This window comes from Triticum aestivum, chromosome 5D (genome assembly GCF_018294505.1).
Source record: "Triticum aestivum cultivar Chinese Spring chromosome 5D, IWGSC CS RefSeq v2.1, whole genome shotgun sequence".
NCBI classification, from domain to species: domain Eukaryota; kingdom Viridiplantae; phylum Streptophyta; class Magnoliopsida; order Poales; family Poaceae; genus Triticum; species Triticum aestivum.
Window position 1 is genome coordinate 248,258,523 of NC_057808.1, and position 19,767 is coordinate 248,278,289.

Consider the following 19,767-nt stretch of genomic DNA (forward strand, 5'->3'; position numbering starts at 1 on the left):
TTCGCGTGTTGGGATTTCACAGGAGGTGGGAGTTTTCGCGCGCGTTGTAATTTTGGAATGGCAAGGCGCGTGTCGGATCATGGGTTCCGGCAAAACCCTTAAGGTTCGAACTCTGGGGTGCGCGCCAAGTTCTTTCCCTCCTACCGATCTACGCCCTAGCTCGCTAAGATCTCGCGAACGAACTCGATGAACTCGCAACACAGAAAGACACGAGATTTATACAGGTTCGGGCCACCGTTGTGGTGTAATACCCTACTCCAGTGTGGTGGTGGTGGATTGCCTCTTGGGCTAATGATGAACAGTACAAGGGGAAGAACAACCTCCTGAGGTTGAGGTGTTCTTGTGCTCTGCGAACTTGTGCGTGTGAGGATGGAGTGGATCCAGTCCAAGATGAGTTGCCTCTACGGTGGTGGCTAGTTCTACTTATATAGGCCCTGTTCCTCTCCCCAAATATTGAGCGGGAAGGGAGCCAACAACGGCGGCCAATTTGAAAGGGGACAGCTAGTACAAGCTATCCTGACAAAAGCGGTCTTCGCCTGCGAAAGGGCTCTGGTGATGACGCCGTCTTGGGCTCCACGGTGACCTTCGTCCTGCTGGCCTGCTGGTCTTGGTCTTGTTGCACTAATAGGGAAACCTTTGCCTGATGCCTCGGTACTCCGCGCCTGCGCTTGCTCCCTTGGCACCAAAGAGGAAACAAGGACGCTGCGCGCACTGGCGCCTGCCTGGTGCCCGCCTGGTGTCGATCGTCATGGCTCACGTCACGAGAGCCTCGTGAGGTTTACCCCGCCTTGATATTTCCGCTCCTCGCGAGGCAGCCTGGTGTGGCTGCTCCTGAGGAGGTCTGCATCGTCCGCCTCGCGAGGTTTGGCCCCTCGCGAGGGTCTTGAATGCCTTGTTGATGATGATGGGCCGTACAGGCCCGCTAGCATAGCCACGCCGTGGGCCGCAGGCAGGCAAGTCTTGGGACCCCCGTTCCCAGAACACCGACAGTAGCCCCCGGGCCCAAGGCGTGCTCAGGCTTGGCTTCGAGGCGAAGCCAAGGGTCAAGTACGAAGCGCCGCGGGCCCCAAAAGCCTGCGGCCTCCGTTGACGCGTGGCGGTTGCTTGGACGTGGGCGTGTCCGCTTCCCCACGCTGCCTTAGAATCCGCCTGGCTACGCGGCCCCCGCAACCTACACAGTTATTCCTCCATCGCCCACACCTTGTTTCCCCAATCTCTCTGCTTTCTCGAGACTCTGCTTCTCCTCTCCAATCTGACCTGCCCTCTGCCCGCTTCATTCTCGTGGCGCCGAAACAAGCAAACAAGGGGAAGAAGCCCCTGTCTTCGCCAAGCGCGCCTCTGGCCGTCGAGCCTGCGGTTGGCCGATCCTTGGTGCTCAACAACGAGGCCATGGACAAGGTGTGTCCAATGCTCGCTTCCAGCTTCAATGAGTGGGGGAGACGGTGGCTTGGCCTGTGTCTCGCGCTCGCATTGTCCGGGCGGCCACCGAGGTCCCAATCTTCATCGATGCCCTTTGGGCTGGCCTGATTCCTCATTTCTCCGCCTTCTTCAACGTGGTGCTTGAGCATTACCAGATCCACATGCTGCATCTCGACCCTCAATCCGTGACACTCCTTGCCGTCTTCGCCTTTGTGTGTGAAGCCATGGTGGGCATCACTCCTTTCGTGGCCCTCTTCCGCCATTTCTTCTCATTGCATCTGATTGACCCTCAGCAAAGCTCGGGGTGCGTGAGCTTCCAGGCCGTGGCCGTGACGGCGGGCACGGGGATCGACTTCGAGCTTCCTCCATCCACGAGCGAGTTTTGGACACGGTGGGTATTCGTCGATGCCGGCGTGCTCAGCCCTCTGCTCCATGCTCCGCCAGGGCCTGGTGTTCCCAACTTCAGTTGGGGCCACCAGAGGCTCGCGAGCCCCCGTCTCCTTCCCGTCTGGCTCAGGCTGAGGAGGTTGAAGGACTGCAGCGTGACTGCGCCGATGGTGGTGAAGGATTTCATCAAGCATCGAGTCGCTCTGCTTCAGCGCCAGTCTCGCCCGATGTGGACCTTGCTCAGCAGTCAGGACCATATGAGGTTTCAGGAGTCCGGGCTCCCTCTCGGGACGCGGCAAACAGTGCTCAAGGTCCTGACGGGTGTCCCTGTCGGTGTCAAAACCGGCGGATCTCGGGTAGGGGGTCCCGAACTGTGCGTCTAAGGCAGATGGTAACAGGAGGCGGGGGACACAATGTTTACCCAGGTTCGGGCCCTCTCGATGGAGGTAATACCCTACTTCCTGCTTGATTGATCTTGATGATATGAGTATTACAAGAGTTGATCTACCACGAGATCATAAAGGCTAAACCCTAGAAGCTAGCCTATGGTATGATTGTTGTTGTCCTACGGACTAAACCCTCCGGTTTATATAGACACCGGAGGGGGCTAGGGTTACACAGAGTCGGTTACAAGGGAGGAGATCTACATATCCGTATTGCCAAGCTTGCCTTCCACGCCAAGGAGAGTCCCATCCGGACACGGTCGAAGTCTTCAATCTTGTATCTTCATAGTCCAATAGTCGGGCCAAAGGATATAGTCCGGGTGTCCGAGGACCCCCTAATCCAGGACTCCCTCAGTAGCCCCCAAACCAGGCTTCAATGACGATGAGTCCGGCGCGCAGATTGTCTTCGGCATTGCAAGGCGGGTTCTTTCTCCTAATTCTGAATACCTGTTGAGTAGTGTCCGGCTTCCCATAAATGTTGCACTCCTTGGCTTCCGCGCCTAATAATGGATAACCTCCACGCGTCGAGCGAATGCGAGAAGTCGGGGCATTTTTACAATTGCCACCCTAGCCATGTGGGTAAATCGTCTATTAAAGAGACGGGGATTCTCAGATCTAGATCACACCATCCTTCCACAGCGAGTATCCATCGGAGCGCTTGGAAAAAATCCATTCCAACATGGCCGGCCACCGCAGCTCCTCCTCTCGCTCCCGTAGCCCTAAGCCCGGCAATTGGAAGAAGTGTTCCGTCCCGCACAACCAATTAGTAGAGTTACAGACCCAGGGATTTCTCCCTCCAGCGTATATGGTCCCCGTTCGAGCCGGGCTCGCCACCTATAATGGCGGGGAGCAAGCGGAGATCTTTCCCAGCCCATCCATGGGGGAGTGGATATGCCTTGTCCCTTACTTATTAAGAGGGCTTGGATTTCCAATTCATCAGTTCCTCCGCGGGCTCCTGGAGTTCTATGGCCTCCAGCTGCATAATTTCACTCCCGCCTCCATATTACACATTGCTGGTTATGTCGCCCTTTGCGAGCTGTTTCTGGGCTGCGAAGCTCATTTCGAGCTATGGAAGAGGCTATTCTGCCTCGTACCCCGTACACAGGAGGGGTCAATATACCAAGTGGGCGGAGCCGAAATATGGCGCATCGCCGGGACCGGATACCTCTCCGGTACTCCGAAGAAGACATCCGAGGACTGGCCTTCGGAGTGGTTTTATATGGAGGACGTCCCCCTTCCGGACCCTATTCGGATGGGCCTTCCTGAGTTCGACAATGCTCCCCTAAAGAAACACCGCAGCTGGCGCCCCCGGAGCCCCCAGGAGGAAGATAACGGAGAAGTCCTTTACCTGATGGGCTGGATAAAAATGCTGGCTCAATCAGGACTGACAATAATCGAGGTTATGTCAATATGTATAATGCGGGGGGTACAGCCACTTCAATATCGGGGGCATCCCATGTGGCACTTTAACGGGAAGATGATGCTACCCGCTGCGGTCGTAAGGGACCGGACTCAGTCGCGGCTCTAGCAAAAATCCTGTCCAATTTGTACAAAGGAGAGGAAGAGGAGTTCATCCGCATTAAGCCACGGGATGGATTCTCCATGTACAACCCTCCAAGCTGGGTGAGCTGTCACTTTTTACTCCCAACCTTCCCGCATTCTTTGTCATAATTATTTACCTTGCCGTTTCATGGCAGGAACTGCGAAAAGCTGTAAGGGAGGTCCACAGCCCGCCTCCACAACCAGAGGACCCTGACCGGGCCCTCGACCCCGGACTCGAAGAAGATCCGGACATATTTGTGGAGCTGATTGATAGGACGTTCTATCAATTGAGTTGCGATGATGCCATGGTGGCCATCACAGCCGATTATCCTGGACTACTCCCTGCATCGCACGTAAGTAAAACCGGAGTCCCAACTTTCGAGAAGGATCCCTTTTTCTGTACTTCACCTACCGCACACATATGGCGTTTTACAGGGAAGGACCTCGGGACGCCATGCCGAACCCGCAGTGACTCACCAACGAGGGGCACCGAAGCCGGGTAGGCTTAGGAAGGCGGTCAGGACTGAGACGCCGTCGCAGAGGTACGAAACAAAACCCCGCTCCACCGGTCAGAACTTGGTCAATAATGAAGGGACCTTCCCATTTGGGCTTGAGCTTGTTCTTTTTCTTCTCCGGTAAGCGTAGAACGAGTTCGCCAACGTTGTAGGTTTTGGCCCATACTTCTCTGCTTTGATACCTTCGAGCCTGTTGCTGATAGAATGCGGAACGGGCTTTTGCCACGTCGCGCTCCTCCTCCAGGGCATCCAAACTGTCCTGCCGATCAAGCTCGGCTTCTTTCTCTTCATACATGCGCACTCGAGGTGAGTCATGAATTATGTCGCAGGGCAGTACCGCCTCTGCGCCGTACATCATAAAAACGGTGTGTATCCGGTAGTGCGATTCGGCGTGGTCCGCAGCCCCCATAGTACGGAGTCGAGCTCCTCTACCCAGTGCGTGTTTGATTCCTTTAAGGACCGCTGTAATCTAGGTTTAATGCCGCTCATGATAAGCCCATTTGCTCGCTCGACTTGACCGTTAGTTTGCGGGTGATTGACAGAAGCATAATCGAGCTTGATGCCCATCTTGCTGCACCAAAGTTTTACCTCGTCGGCTGTAAAGTTCGAGCCGTTATCAGTGATGATGCTGTGGGGGACGCCATAACGGTGTACAACCCTGGATATGAAGTCTATCACTGGTCCGGATTCGGCCGTTTTGACTGGTTTGGCCTCTATCCATTTGGCGAATTTATCCACCATGACCAATAAGTATTTTTTCTTACGGCTTCCCCCTTTGAGGGGTCCGACCATATCAAGCCCCCAGACCGCAAAGGGCCAAGTAATGGGGATTGTTTGGAGAGCGGTAGGCGGCATATGGCTTTGATTTGCAAAAAGCTGGCAACCGACGCAACGTTGGACGAGGTCCTGTGCGTCTGCTCGGGCCGTCGGCCAGTAAAAACCTGTACGGAAGGCCTTGCTTACAAGGGCCCGGGCTGTGGCGTGGCGGCCGCCGAGTCCGGCATGAATTTCTGCCAAAAGTTGCCGTCCTTCCTCTTCGGAGATGCACCTTTGAAGGACTCCGGTAGCGCTTTTCTTATAAAGCTCTCCCTCGTGGACCTTGTAGGCTTTAGACTGCCGCACAATGCAACGTGCCTCGTTTGGGTCCTCACGTAGTTCCTGCCTCGTTAGGTAGGCCAGGAAGGGTTCTGTCCACGGGGCGATGACAGCCATAATCACGTGGGCGGAAGGTGTTATTTCGGTGGCAGAGCCGCCGATTACGTCAGAGTGTTCGGTATCTGGTGTTGTGGCCGGGTCCGGACTATTGTTACCGGTCTCTCCTTCCCATACCAGGGATGGCTTAAACAGCCTTTCCAAGAAGATATTAGGTGGGACAGGGTCGCGTTTAGCGCCTATGCGGGCGAGGATATCCGCCGCCTGATTGTTTTCCCGGGCCACATGGTGGAATTCAAGCCCCTCGAACCGAGCTGACATTTTGAGGACGGCATTGCGATAAGCCGCCATTTTTGGATCTTTGGCATCGAAGTCTCCATTTATTTGAGATATTGCGAGGTTTGAATCCCCCCACACCTCTAGGCATTGAATGCCCATGGAGACTGCCGTCCGGAGACCGTGTAACAGGGCCTCATATTCTGTCGCATTGTTCGAGTCTGTGTATAGTATTTGGAGTATGTACTGGACTGTATCTCCGGTGGGGGATGTCAAGACGACACCAGCCCCCAGACCCGCCAGCATTTTAGAGCCGTCGAAGTGCATGATCCAATTGGAGTACACGCCGTATTCTTTAGGGAGTTCGGCTTCTGTCCATTCGGCGACAAAATCGGCCAGTACTTGCGACTTAATGGCTCGCCGTGGTTTATATGTTATGTCGAACGGGAGGAGCTCGATAGCCCATTTAGCAATCTGGCCCGTGGCATCGCGGTTGTTTATTATGTTGTTGAGTGGTACTTCCAAGGCCACCGTAATTGAACACTCTTGAAAGTAGTGTCGTAATTTTCGGGATGCCATGAATACCGCGTATGCTATCTTTTGATAATGTGGGTACCGTGATTTGCATGGAGTGAGGACAGTGGATACATAGTATACCAGCTTTTGAAGTGGGAATTTATGTCCGTCCGTATCTCGTTCGACGACGAGCACTGCGCTTACAACTTGGTGAGTTGCCGCTATATATAACAGCATTGGTTCGCCGACATTTGGCGCGGCCAAGATCAGGTTGGTGGCCAGGATGGCTTTTATTTCTTCCAATCCGGCCGTGGCCGCATCCGTCCACTCAAAGTGTTCAGTGCGCCGAAGAAGGCGATAAAGGGGTAGTGCCTTTTCTCCTAATCGGGAGGTGAAGCGGCTTCAGGCCGCCACACATCCAGTTAGTTTCTGAATTTGCTTGAGGTCTGTTGGGATAGCCAACTGTGACAGAGCTCGAATTTTAGCCGGATTTGCTTCGATTCCTCTACTGGAGACGATGAAGCCCAAGAGCTTTCCGGCGGGCACGCCGAAAACGCATTTTTCCGGATTGAGCTTGATGTCGTATGTTCGGAGATTGTCGAGCGTAAGCCTCAAGTCGTCTATTAAGGATTCGACGTGTCTGGTTTTAACGACCACATCGTCTACGTATGCCTCCACAGTTTTTCCGATCTGTTTTTCCACGCATGTCTGAATCATGCATTGATACGTTGCACCGGCGTTCTTAAGCCTGAAAGGCATGGTGTTAAAACAGAAGGGGCCGTATGGGGTGATAAATGCCCTTGCGGCTTGGTCGGACTCTGCCATCTTGATTTGATGGTATCCGGAGTATGCGTCGAGGAAACACAATGAGTCGTGCCCTGCGGTAGCATCGATAATTTGATTGATGCGGGGGAGGAGGAAGGGAACCTTGGGGCAAGCCTTGTTGAGGTCCTTGAAATCGACGCATAGGCGCCAGGATTTATCCTTCTTTGGTACCATCACCAGGTTTGCTAGCCAGTCCGGGTGTTTTATTTCTCTAATGAATCCGGCCTCCAGTAACTTGGCTAGCTCTTCTCCCATGGCTTGTCGTTAGGTTCAGAGAAACGCCGAAGAGTATGCTTGACCGGCTTAAATCCCATTAGAATGTTAAGGCTATGCTTGGCCAGCCTGCGTGGGATTCCTGGCATGTCTGAAGGATGCCAGGCGAATACGTCCCAATTCTCGCGCAGGAACTCCCGTAGTGCGGCGTCTACAGCGGGGTTTAACTGTGCCCCGATGGATGCTGTTTTTGTAGGGTCTGTTGGGTGGACTTGGAATTTGACTATTTCATCCGCTGGTTTAAAAGAGGTGGACTTGGATCTTTTGTCGAGTATCACATCGTCCCTGTCCACTGTGGAGCGCAGCGCAGTTAATTCCCCTGCCGCGAGGGCTTCAGATAACGCCTCGAGGGCTAGTGCGGCTGTTTTGTTTTCGGCGCGGAGTGCTATGTCCGGATCACTGGCTAGAGTGATGATTCCATTGGGCCCGGGCATTTTGAGCTTCATGTACCCGTAATGGGGTATAGCTTGGAAGATCGTGAATGCCTCCCGCCCTAGAAGGGCGTGGTATCCGCTATTGAACGGGGCCACTTGGAATGTGATTTCTTCAGACCTATAATTCTCTGGCGTGCCGAATACCACATCTAGTGTGATTTTCCCAGCACATCGTGCCTCCCGACTAGGGATGATTCCTCTGAAGGTCGTGCTGCTTTGGTCAATGCGGCTTCTGTCTATTTCCATTTTTGAAGAGTCTCCTCATAGATGAGGTTTAATCCGATGCCGCCGTCCATGAGTACTTTAGTAAGCCGGAAGCCGTCCACAATTGGACTAAGGACCAAGGCGGCTGGTGCTCGGGCTGTTCGAAATTTAGGTTCGTCACTGGCATTGAAGGTGATAGCCGTATCGCTCCATGGATTTATTGCTGCCACGTGGCAGACTTCGGTAATGTTGCGGAGTTCTCGCTTACGCCTATTATTTGAGGCGAAGGTCTCGAAGACTGTCAATACTGTATTGTTGTTCTCCACGGGATGGTGCTCTGCGGTATTGTTAATAAGGAGACCCTCACCGCTTTTGGCCACCTGCCGGAGTACCCAACATGCTCTAAGGCTGTGTGTTGGTATGGTATCCGCTGTACTATGAATTTGGCTTGGCCCTTTAAGCCATCCCTCCAATACGGTTCCACTCCCTGTAGTGGGCTTTTGCTTCTTTGTAATTGGGTCGGGCAACTTCCGAGAGTGCACCCTTTTAGTTCGGACTGGGGGTTTTGTCAGAGTCGGAGCATCCCAAAATTTTGTTTGGGTTTTCCAGGCGCTTTCCATCGCATAGTACTTCCGTACTATGGCCGCCAAGTCAGCGAAGTGTGCCATGTCACAGTGACTTATGGCGTTGAGGATTCCCTTGTCCGTGCAATTATTGCAAAAGAATGAAATTGCGTCTTCCTCGCGACAGTCCTTGACCTTGTTCATTACAAGGAGGAATCTGGCCCAATAGTGGTGTACTGTCTCCTGGGTCTCTTGTCTAATCTGGAAAAGATCGTTTATATCTGAGTGGGTGGGTGGATTTAAGTGCGAACCTTGACCCGATCTGAGACCCAGGGGCGGAGGAGTTTCCGATCTTGGAAGTTCGGGCTCCGGGATATTGCCCAATAGGTCTGGCCCGCTGCCTGATTCTAGGTTCAGGGTTTGGGCGATGTCCTCCCGTAGACGGGTATCCGGCTCAGAGAGCTCGGGAATCCGGACATAGTTTGTCCTCAAGATAGAGGAAGAATCGCCGCATTGCTCCTCCACGACCGCTATCTGATGGGTGACCGGCGGGGAGTTAATCTCCCTTTGGTCGGGTTTAAGCCCGATCTGATCATAGTACGTAGCGACTCCCAAAGCGGCGATGTGATCCAAGAGCTTATTCAAAGAAGAGAGCTCTATTGGATCCAACTGCTCGGCGAGTCCCGAGCTGACGTGGAGGCTGTTTTCGATGATCCGGGAAGTCATCGTCGGCGCAGCGGCTGAACAGGCGGTCATGACGAAACCGCCTAGTCGGAGAGTTTGGCCTACAGCCAGGGCTCCCCCAGAGGTGATGTTGTCCTTGACAACAAGGCGAGCCATCCAGCCTTATGATGACGGCACAGTGGAACTCTCAACGAAAGCACCAATGTCGGTGTCAAAACCGGCGGATCTCGGGTAGGGGGTCCCGAACTGTGCGTCTAAGGAGGATGGTAACAGGAGGCGGGGGACACAATGTTTACCCAGGTTCGGGCCCTCTCAATGGAGGTAATACCCTACTTCCTGCTTGATTGATCTTGATGATATGAGTCTTACAAGAGTTGATCTACCACAAGATCGTAAAGGCTAAACCCTAGAAGCTAGCCTATGGTATGATTGTTGTTGTCCTACGGACTAAACCCTCCGGTTTATATAGACACCGGAGGGGGCTAGGGTTACACAGAGTCGGTTACAAGGGAGGAGATCTACATATCCGTATTGCCAAGCTTGCCTTCCACGCCAAGGAGAGTCCCATCAGGACACGGTCGAAGTCTTCAATCTTGTATCTTCATAGTCCAATAGTCCGGCCAAAGGATATAGTCCGGCTGTCCGAGGACCCCCTAATCCAGGACTCCCTCAGTCCCTTTGCTGGACGACTTGCGTGGGAAGAACTGCCTGCTGTACCATTGCAAGAACTGAAGGAAATATGCCCTAGAGGCAATAATAAAGTATTATTTATTTCCTTATATCATGATAAATGTTTATTATTCATGCTAGAATTGTATTAACCGGAAACATAATACATGTGTGAATACATAGACAAACAGAGTGTCACTAGTATGCCTCTACTTGACTAGCTCGTTAATCAAAGATGGTTATGTTTCCTAGCCATAGACATGAGTTGTCATTTGATTAACGGGATCACCTCATTAGGAGAATGACGTGATTGACTTGACCCATTCTGTTAGCTTAGCACTCGATCGTTTAGTATGTTGCTATTGCTTTCTTCATGACTTATACATGTTCCTATGACTATGAGATTATGCAACTCCCGTTTACCGGAGGAACACTTTGTGTGCTACCAAACCTCACAACATAACTGGGTGATTATAAAGGTGCTCTACAGGTGTCTCCGAAGGTACTTGTTGGGTTGGCGTATTTCGAGATTATGATTTGTCACTCCGATTGTCGGAGAGGTATCTCTGGGTCCACTCGGTAATGCACATCACTATAAGCCTTGCAAGCATTGTGACTAATGAGTTAGTTGCAGGATGATGTATTACGGAACGAGTAAAGAGACTTGCCGGTAACGAGATTGAACTAGGTATCGAGATACCGACGATCGAATCTCGGGCAAGTAACATACCGATGACAAAGGGAACAACGTATGTTATTATGCGGTCTGACCGATAAAGATCTTCGTAGAATATGTAGGAACCAATATGAGCATCCAGGTTCCGCTATTGGTTATTGACCGGAGAGGTTTCTCGGTCATGTCTACATAGTTCTCGAACCCGTAGGGTCCGCACGCTTAACGTTACGATGACAGTTATATTATGAGTTTATATGTTTTGATGTACCAAAGGTTTTTCAGAGTCCCGAATGTGATCACGGACATGCCGAGTAGTCTCGAAATGGTTGAGACATAAAGATTGATATATTGGACGACTATATTCGGACACCGGAAGTGTTCCGGAGAAGTTTCGGATAAAACCGGAGTGCCGGAGGGGTTACCGGAACCCCCCGGGGAAGTATTGGGCCTTAGTGGGCCTGAGGGGAGAGAGAGGGCAGCAGCCCAGGAGGTGGCGTGCCCCCTCCCATGAGGAGTCCGAATTGGACTAGGGGAGGGGGGCGCGGCCCCTCTTTCCCTCTCCCTCTCCCTCTTTTTCCTTCCCCCTTCTCTCTTCCTAGTTGGTCTAGGAAAGGGGAGTCCTACTCCTACTAGGAGGAGGACTCCCCCCTCCTTGGCGCGCCCCAAGGGCCGGCCGGCCGCCCCCCTTGCTCCTTTATATACGGGGGCAGGGGGGCACCTCTACACACAATTTGATCTACGATCTTTTAGCCGTGTGCGGTGCCCCCCTCCACCATATTACACCTCAATAATATCGTTGCGGAGCATAGGCGAAGCCCTGCGTCGGTAGAACATCATCATCGTCACCACGCCGTTGTGCTGACGAAACTCTCCCTCAACACTCGGCTGGATCGGATTTCGAGGGACGTCATCGAGCTGAACGTGTGCTGAACTCGGAGGTGCCGTGCGTTCGGTACTTGATCGGTCGGATCGTGAAGACGTACGACTACATCAACCGCATTGTGATAACGCTTCCGCTTTCGGTCTACGAGGATACGTGGACAACACTCTCCCCTCTCGTTGCTATGCATCACCATGATCTTGCGTGTGCGTAGGAATTTTTTTGAAATGACTACGTTACCCAACAAGAACAAGGATGAATTTGCCGAAAGCATGCCCTCCTTTGACGAGTGGGGGCTGCGCCCGACTGGCCTGGTGGGGCCCCGCGAGAACCCTGTTGACGTGGTTCCCTTCCTCGCCGCCGGTGCCGAGCTCACCCCAAGTGTGGGCGCAGGGAGGCAAGCTCCGACGGAGGTTGGCGGCTCGAGTGCTGGGGAGCTTATGCCGCCTGGTGATCCTAGGGCGTCGTCCTCGGGAGCTCGCAACCCCTCCCCTGGGGCGTCGATTACTGAGGCGACGCAACATGCGGTTCCCGAGGCCAAGGCCCCGGATACCTCGGGAGGTTGTGGTGAGACGGCGCCCGACTGTTCACCGCAGCCGGGCACCCCTGGAGCAGTCCCTCCAAGCTCTTACTCGGCCTCGCCCCGCGCTGGCCGCCATGTCCAGTGCTTCGGTCGGCTTTGCATGGACTTCGAGGAGCTCCGCAAGAGGAAAGGATCCCTGAGCGGCAACATCATCTTCGGGCCGCTGAAGCGAAGGAAGTACATCACCGTCGACGTGTAAGTACCGTACTGCTATGGCTTCTTGTGTGCTGTTTTCTTCTCCTGATGTCAGTCCTTCAGGGCTCCTTCTGTCGAGGCTGCTGCGCCTCCTGAGAAACGGCCCCCTCCTTCCTCGACTCCCCCATTGGCCTTGAGCGCTCCGAGCCCGCTTGCTGCCCCTGGAGCAGGGTTGGTTGCGGGAGTGCCCTTGCCTTCGTGGCGTGCTGATCCTGCGTCCTTGTCGTTCCTCCCTTACATCTTGGCATGGAGCCTGGCGGGCGTGCCCAGGACCCCTCCTCCAATCATGGACAGTACCTGGTTGGCTTCAGTCTTCGGTTCCTCTTCAAGCAGCGGGCCCCGACCGGCGAGGGCCCCCCGCGAGAACTGGTTGGTGCCTGGGGCAGCACCAGCCCCCAGCCCCCTGCCGAGAGGTGGTGCGCTGCTTGATGCCTCGCCTTCAGCCCCCGGGGTGGAGGACGAGATGAGCCGCGCGTTCGAGTCCGAGCGCGGGTGAAGCGTCTTTCGCCATGAGCTCTTCTAGGAGGCGATGGGCGTGATGAGCCGACTTCGTGAAGAGCTCGCGGGTGTCGACTCGCATCTTGAGGCTGAAGGTCTTCGACTAGCGGAGGAGTGGCGTAAGCTGAGGGTGGCTGTCAACCTGGGCCGCTACCGGCGTGATCTTAACAATGCGAAGGCCGAGGCATCCCTCATGGTTTCCCGCGAAGCTTGCTCCCGAGCCTTGGAGGAGGCTCAAGAGGCTGACCGCCGCCGCGAGGCTGCGGAGAAGCGCGCGTGGGAGCTCCAAGCCCGGAGTGCGTCCCTCGAGCGTCAGGTGGAGGCGCGCAGAGCCGCCCTTGCGTCACTGAGGGGGATGCATGCTGAGGAAGAGGAGGTGCGGAAGCGTGAGGAGGCGCTGGCTCTGGAAGCCGTGGAACGCAGCCTTGAGCTCGAGCAACTGGAGACGAGGGAGCATCAAGTCGCTCAAGCAGAAGATGTCATTGGGGTTCGCGAGGCCAAGGTCCTGGAGGAAGTCGACCGCCGGGTGGCCGAGGTTCGCGTAGATCTGGAGGGTAGGTATGACTTGAAGTTGAAGCTCGCGGGAACGGAGGATGTGGGCAGGACCGCTGCCCTCAGGCCCAGGCTAGCTGATGCAGAGAGGCGCGCGAAGGCCATGGCCGTCGCCCTGGCCGCGGCGCAGGCGGAGCTGGCCACCGCCCGCGCCGAATTGCTCTTCCTCTAGAGGCGGGTTGACGGTGCCGAGTCTGTCGCGCGGCAGAGTCGTGAGGAGGTGCAGGAGAGACGGACGCTGGAGCGCGTTCACGCTCCCATGCTTCAGGATCTTCGGAACAGTGCCAATACCGCCCTGGGCCATGTCTGTGACGCGAGCGACCCCCATCCTCAGGTGAATGACTACGCCAGTCACCTCCGCTTCTTCACCAACGTGGTGACACGCTTGGAGGCCCGATCTGACGAAGCTCGCAGGCTCGTGGAAGAGAGGAGTCGCGGCCTGGTCGAGCGCGCTTTCTCCCGTGTCTTCAGCCATCTCCTGAACGCCAACCCCGACTTCGATTTTGACACCGCCATCGCCCCCGTACCTGCGGTCGTCCGGGATGACCTGGCGCGGTGGGTAGAGGACAATGTGGACGCGTTGGTCAGGGCCTTCACATCAGAGGACGACGCGGTGGTGGTTGCCGCGGACGGAGGCGATGTGGTCGATGATGGGGACGTCGGCGCTAATGACGGTGGCGGCAGCGCCGACGATGGTGACAGCGCCGACGATGGTGACAGCGACGCAAGCGGTGCATCCGAAGACGACGCGGAGGACGCGGCGAGTGACATATCTGGCTAATTCCTGGTCCTTTTACTGCTTCACCCTGTATGTAAAAACTCGGGCGTGGCCCCTAAAGATCGTGAGAGCATTTTGGGAGGGGGAGCCCCTCATGTAAGCAAACCATGATTTCTACTTCTTTATGCCGAACCGAGGGTGTGTTTTGGTCGGTCATGAGTCTGACGGCAAGTTTTGCCGCTGCGGCTTACCTTAGCTGGAGAAGGCCCTGAATCGGGTTGTAAGGTCGAGAGTCGCCACGGAGCTCCTGAAGGGTCTGCTGACCTGCCCGAGAGGGCCTCGCGAGGTTCCTGCACCGATCGGCGCGCGCGGCGTGCGTGCTGGGCCCAGCCCTGCTCGCGAGGGGCCCGCGAGGGGGAGGCGGCGAGCGTGAGCTCCAGAACAAGGCAAGAACCAGATAGCAAGAAATCGATTAAATGAGAAAATTCACCCCCCACACACATCGACAAAAGCTCGACTTCAACTTAAATCCAAATCCAGAAAGCAAGGCTACAGAAGAAGAGATCCAAAGCAAATGGCCAGAACCGGCGCCTAGTCTAGTCTTCTGGTCTTCAAGTCTTCTCACCAGTGCGGAGCTAAGTGCTGCCACTAGGTGTGGGAGGGAGCCCCAGGGCCTGAGGCCGGCACCCGTGAGACTTCGCGGCGTGTACAACCCCACTCATTATTACGTGAGAGTGTCACGGGCGGCGAGCTTCACAAGCACTGGGCCTTCTTCACAGGAACCGGCCTTGCTTCATATCGCCAGACGAGGGCCCCGCCTTGCGCCACCCTCGACCACCTTTGAGCCGACCGGCAACCTGGACGACACAAAGGGGGGGAAGGGGACGCTAGCGGCGCCCTCGGTGACCACAGGTCCTCTGCCGGGGGAAGGCTCGCCGACACCTCCCTGGAAGAGGGCCTACCTTCGGGCATTGCCTGGCTTCGCGCGAAGTGGGGAGGGGCCTTGCTCCTAGCTCCCTCCTCGCGTCCCCCAGCGTGCTTCCCCCGGCGGAAGGGATGCTGCTGCGTTGGGGTCGTCGACCGACACTGTGACCTGATTCACTTGCAGCCCACAGTTAGCGTAAGCCTACTCCTGAGAGATTAGTGGTACCCTGTAGTTGTTGTTGCTGGCGCGATCGTTGAGGTTCTCCGTCGGTTCCTGGAAGGCTTCCACTTCTAGCGTCCCTTCTTCCCAATCTTCTCCGAGGAACAAGCCAGGGTCGTCCTCCGGTGCGTACTCCTGGTCCATCATGCGGGGCACGTAGGCTTCCGGGGCCGTTACCCCGAACACCTCACCGTAGTGCCCCACACTCCATGTTGCCCGGCCCAGTGTGGCGTCCTGAGGATGGTAGCGCGGCATCTCACTGGGACCATGGGAGGCGACGCTTGTGCTCATGCTTGTCGTGGGCGGCGGAGCCCCCTGCGCCGCCGGCCGTGCTGGTGTTGACGAAGCCCCCAGGCACACCCGATGGCGCGTGGTTGCGGCGAGGCCCGCCAAGTCAGCCGCTCTCCATCAGCCGGCACCGCAGCAGCTCTCGCGCCACCGTGAGCGCTGCTCGCATGTTTGCCTGCTCCCGCCACGTGTGCGGCGCCGTTGCTACGGCGTGGCTTGCTGCCCTTGCAGCGGCTCCCACTTGCCGTGGAGTGAGGGTGGACGACGCCTGGCCGCGCCGCCCGCGCCCCGCAGCGTTGGATGGCGCCCGCGCCGCCTGGAGCGCGGGGTCGAGGTCTTCATGGGCGGGTGACACCGCTTGGGCTGGCCAAGCTGCCCAGTGGTCGGCGTATGGCCTTGGATTGCCGGACATCGGGACATGGAGCATCGGCGGACCGATCGGCGGGGAAGAGGCTCCGGCGCACCCCTACCTGGCGCACCAAATGTCGGATCACGGGTTCCGGTAAAACCCTTAAGGTTCGAACTCTGGGGTGCGCGCAAAGTTCTTTCCCTCCTATCGATCTACGCCCTAGCTCGCTAAGATCTCGCGGACGAACTCGACGAACTCGCAACACAGAAAGACACGAGATTTATATTGGTTCGGGCCACCGTTGATGATGAACAGTACAAGGGGAAGAACAACCTCCTGAGGTTGAGGTGTTCTTGTGCTCTGCGAACTTGTGCGTGTGAGGATGGAGTGGATCCAGTCCAAGATGAGTTGCCTCTACGGTGGTGGCTAGTTCTACTTATATAGGCCCTGGTCCTCTCCCCAAATATTGAGCGGGAAGGGAGCCAACAACGGCGGCCAATTTGAAAGGGGACAGCTAGTACAAGCTATCCTGACAAAAGCGGTATTCGCCTGCGAAAGGGCTCTAGTGATGACGCCGTCTTGGGCTCCACGGGACCTTCGTCCTTCTGGCCTGCTGGTCTTGGTCTCGTTGCACTAATAGGGAAACCTTTGCCTGATGCCTCGGTACTCCGCGCCTGCGCTTGCTCCCTTGGCACCAAAGAGGAAACAAGGACGCTGCGCGCGCTGGCGCCCGCCTGGTGCCCGCCTGGTGTTGATCGTCATGGCTCACGTCACGAGAGCCTCGTGAGGTTTACCCCTCCTTGATATCTCCGCTCCTCGCGAGGCAGCCTGGTGTGGCCGCTCCTGAGGAGGTCTGCGTTGTCTGCCTTGTGAGGCTTGGCCCCTCGCGAGGGACTTGAATGCCTTGTTGATGATGATGGGCCGTACATGCCCGCTAGCATAGCCACGCCGTGGGCCGCAGGCAGGCAAGTCTGGGGACCCCCGTTTCCAGAACGCCGATAGCGCGGGTTGAGATGGAGGGAGTTTTCGGAGCACAAAGAGACAAAGATATATCTTAAATATTTCAGGGTAACAAGGCGCGGGTTGAAATTTCTGGACAAGCCTAACGTGTATTGTACCAAATCAATTCGCACTTCCGTCGACGAAAAAACAAAAAGAAATCAATTCGCACCACACAAGAGAGTCTAGTCCCGTGTACTGTACCAAATCAATCCCCACTACAAATGCCACTCAAAACTTTGAATTCATGTTATGTTCAATTAAAATATTTCGCTACGTGTATAATGCATGCAACCTGTTACTCAAATGAACATTTTAGTGCATTTCAAACGTATATACTACCGCTTCAATATGAACTAAATTTGAATTCATTTCTCTATTTGAATAAGATCTACTATAATGATTTTTGTGAAGTCAAACCATTTGAATTCGTTTCTATATTTTAAGAAGATCTACAATCATCATTATTGTCAAGTTAAACCATCGTTTGTGTATTATCTTCACAACACATCACATGATTACTGTCGAGTTAGATATGAACTATGTGTACTAGATGAACTCGAACTTGATTTTTTGAATCCACTTTATGTTGATTTCAAATCACAGTACATTTCAAGCTCTAGCTAGATCTTCATAATCTAAACCATGTCTCATATGTATAATGTGTTTATCACATAATGTATGGTGCCCCGCCCCCTACGCCTACAAGTATTTAGATGTGAGTTGCAAACACCACACATTACCACAAATTCAAATAAAATGTGAGATTGTTCGATATATGCTATTGTTTAGATTGTTTGATATTTAGTTGTAAGCTGCAAAAGCCACACATTATCTCAAATTCAAATAAAATGTATGATTGTTCGATGTATAGTATGGTTTAGATTGTTCGACATTTAGCTGTGAGTTGCAAACGCCATGCATTATCACATTATGGTATAACATGTGCAAAACCACAGCACGCGTATCACCGCTATATTCATGCATGCATATGTTTATAACACTATGATCTCCTATTCAAATATATGAATCCACTTTCATATCAAATTATGATCTTTGTTAGTCTCTTACACCCACACAATCCTCTAACCTTTGTAGCTAGCACTAACTTTCTCTCGTGCATGCACACGCCCTCCTCGCCCTCCCCCTCCCTCAACATTCTATCCATCGCGCACAATCATTTTTTTCTTTAGGTCATTCTCCCACAGTCTCACAACTCCTTTCCGACACACACCGATCGTTCAACCTCTCCAGCGATGCCTGCCTACAACATACACACACACCTTCCATCTCCTCCTTTCTGTGTCCATGCCTCGTGTCTCTCATACGGTCCCACACACACGTGTAAAATCTCGCCCCTCTTTTCGTCGATCTCACTACCGCACACTCCTCCCACTATCTAGTTAGTAGCTCGGCCTCTCGCACCACCTCCTAGCTCCATTTTCTCTGTCTATCCGTCTCGTTGGGCCTTATTTGCCTCTAACAAATGGATGTAGACCGACCGATCTCCCGCTATACATATAGCTAGCTAGGTCCTTATAACTCGTTTTTCCCCACGCGTCGATCGATCTACCTCATTAGTTATGTCTCTCCCTTCCTCCGACAAACAACAATTGATCTACCGATCTAGTTAGGTTTGCTTACCAAACACATGGTTCCCCTTCATCATCCATGCATGCGTTCTGACAGATCTATCACACACAGGCACACACAGAAACACATCCCCACTCTTATTGATAATATTGCAGTTCTACCCTCAATTTGTCTAGTAGGCCTCTCCCACCATCTTCGAGAAGCAACTCCATCACCCATCCAGCACTCTACCCCTCTCCCTCCCTCTCTCTCTCCTCTCTCTCTCTCTCTCTCTCTCTCTCTATCCCAACGTATTTCCCGTCCTTAAGTTATGTATGGATGTCGACTGATCTCCCTTCAAGACATAGCTGGGTCTCTCCTTCTCAACACATATACAAGTCGTTCTACCTCTCTAGTTAGGCCTCTGGCTCCCTTCCCCCCCACACACACTGATACATCGAGCGCTCTAGTCATGTCTCCTTGCCTCTTTCTATTATATTATCTTTGAATCTACATAGAATAGATTAGTAGATTGAAATAGTTAAGTAGTCTAATTCAATTTCTTTTTTCATTGCATCCACTTAATTTCAATCAGGTCAAAATAAAAAAAATCTAAGACAATTCTTGACCAAAGAATCCATGAAAAAATGTATAATAATTAGTAAGTCTTGATATTCTTTCGTGGAGTCCCTTCTTGAATCTTAGATTGAAAAAAAAGAATGCCCCTTAGGGACCTTTCTTTGGTTTTTTTGGAACTGCCATTCAAAAAGGAAATTACACACAAACTTGCCCTGTGCCCTCTGACGTTCCGGTAGGTCAGTCGCCCTATATCTTTGACTTGCACACACACAATTTCGATAGCTCTCTTCATCGATCTCGCACCCACCCACTTGATCCTCTCTTTGACTCTATCGATATCTGTGACCCCTCCCTCTCTTCTCGTGGATTGCCCCCTCTATATATGATATAGATAGGCCTCTATTTCACACACACTTCATGTGTCAAATTTTTGTTTGAGATGTCATCGACACATATTCCCACAAATACATTCACGAAATCACCCCCCCAATCAAAAAACACTCACGAATGCACACGCCATCTGTCTAGGTTTGTATCTCTCTCACACACACCCACGTAGGTGGGGGACGTGCACGAAGAGAAGAGGTGCACGCACGGCGCACCTACTCCCGTCTCTTTCCCAACCACACCCGCGCGGGTACACGGTGGAGCTCATTTCTGTATGAAAAGGCAGCCCACATGGTCATTTGACACGTGTACTGGTTATCCACTTGATGGAGGATCGTCTACCATGGGTGAACAAACAAATTGCAACTTGACGCATTATGTTAAAAAAGAGGCAAACCATGTGGGGCCTACCTTAGAGGCAAGGCTCTATACACTCGAGATGCTA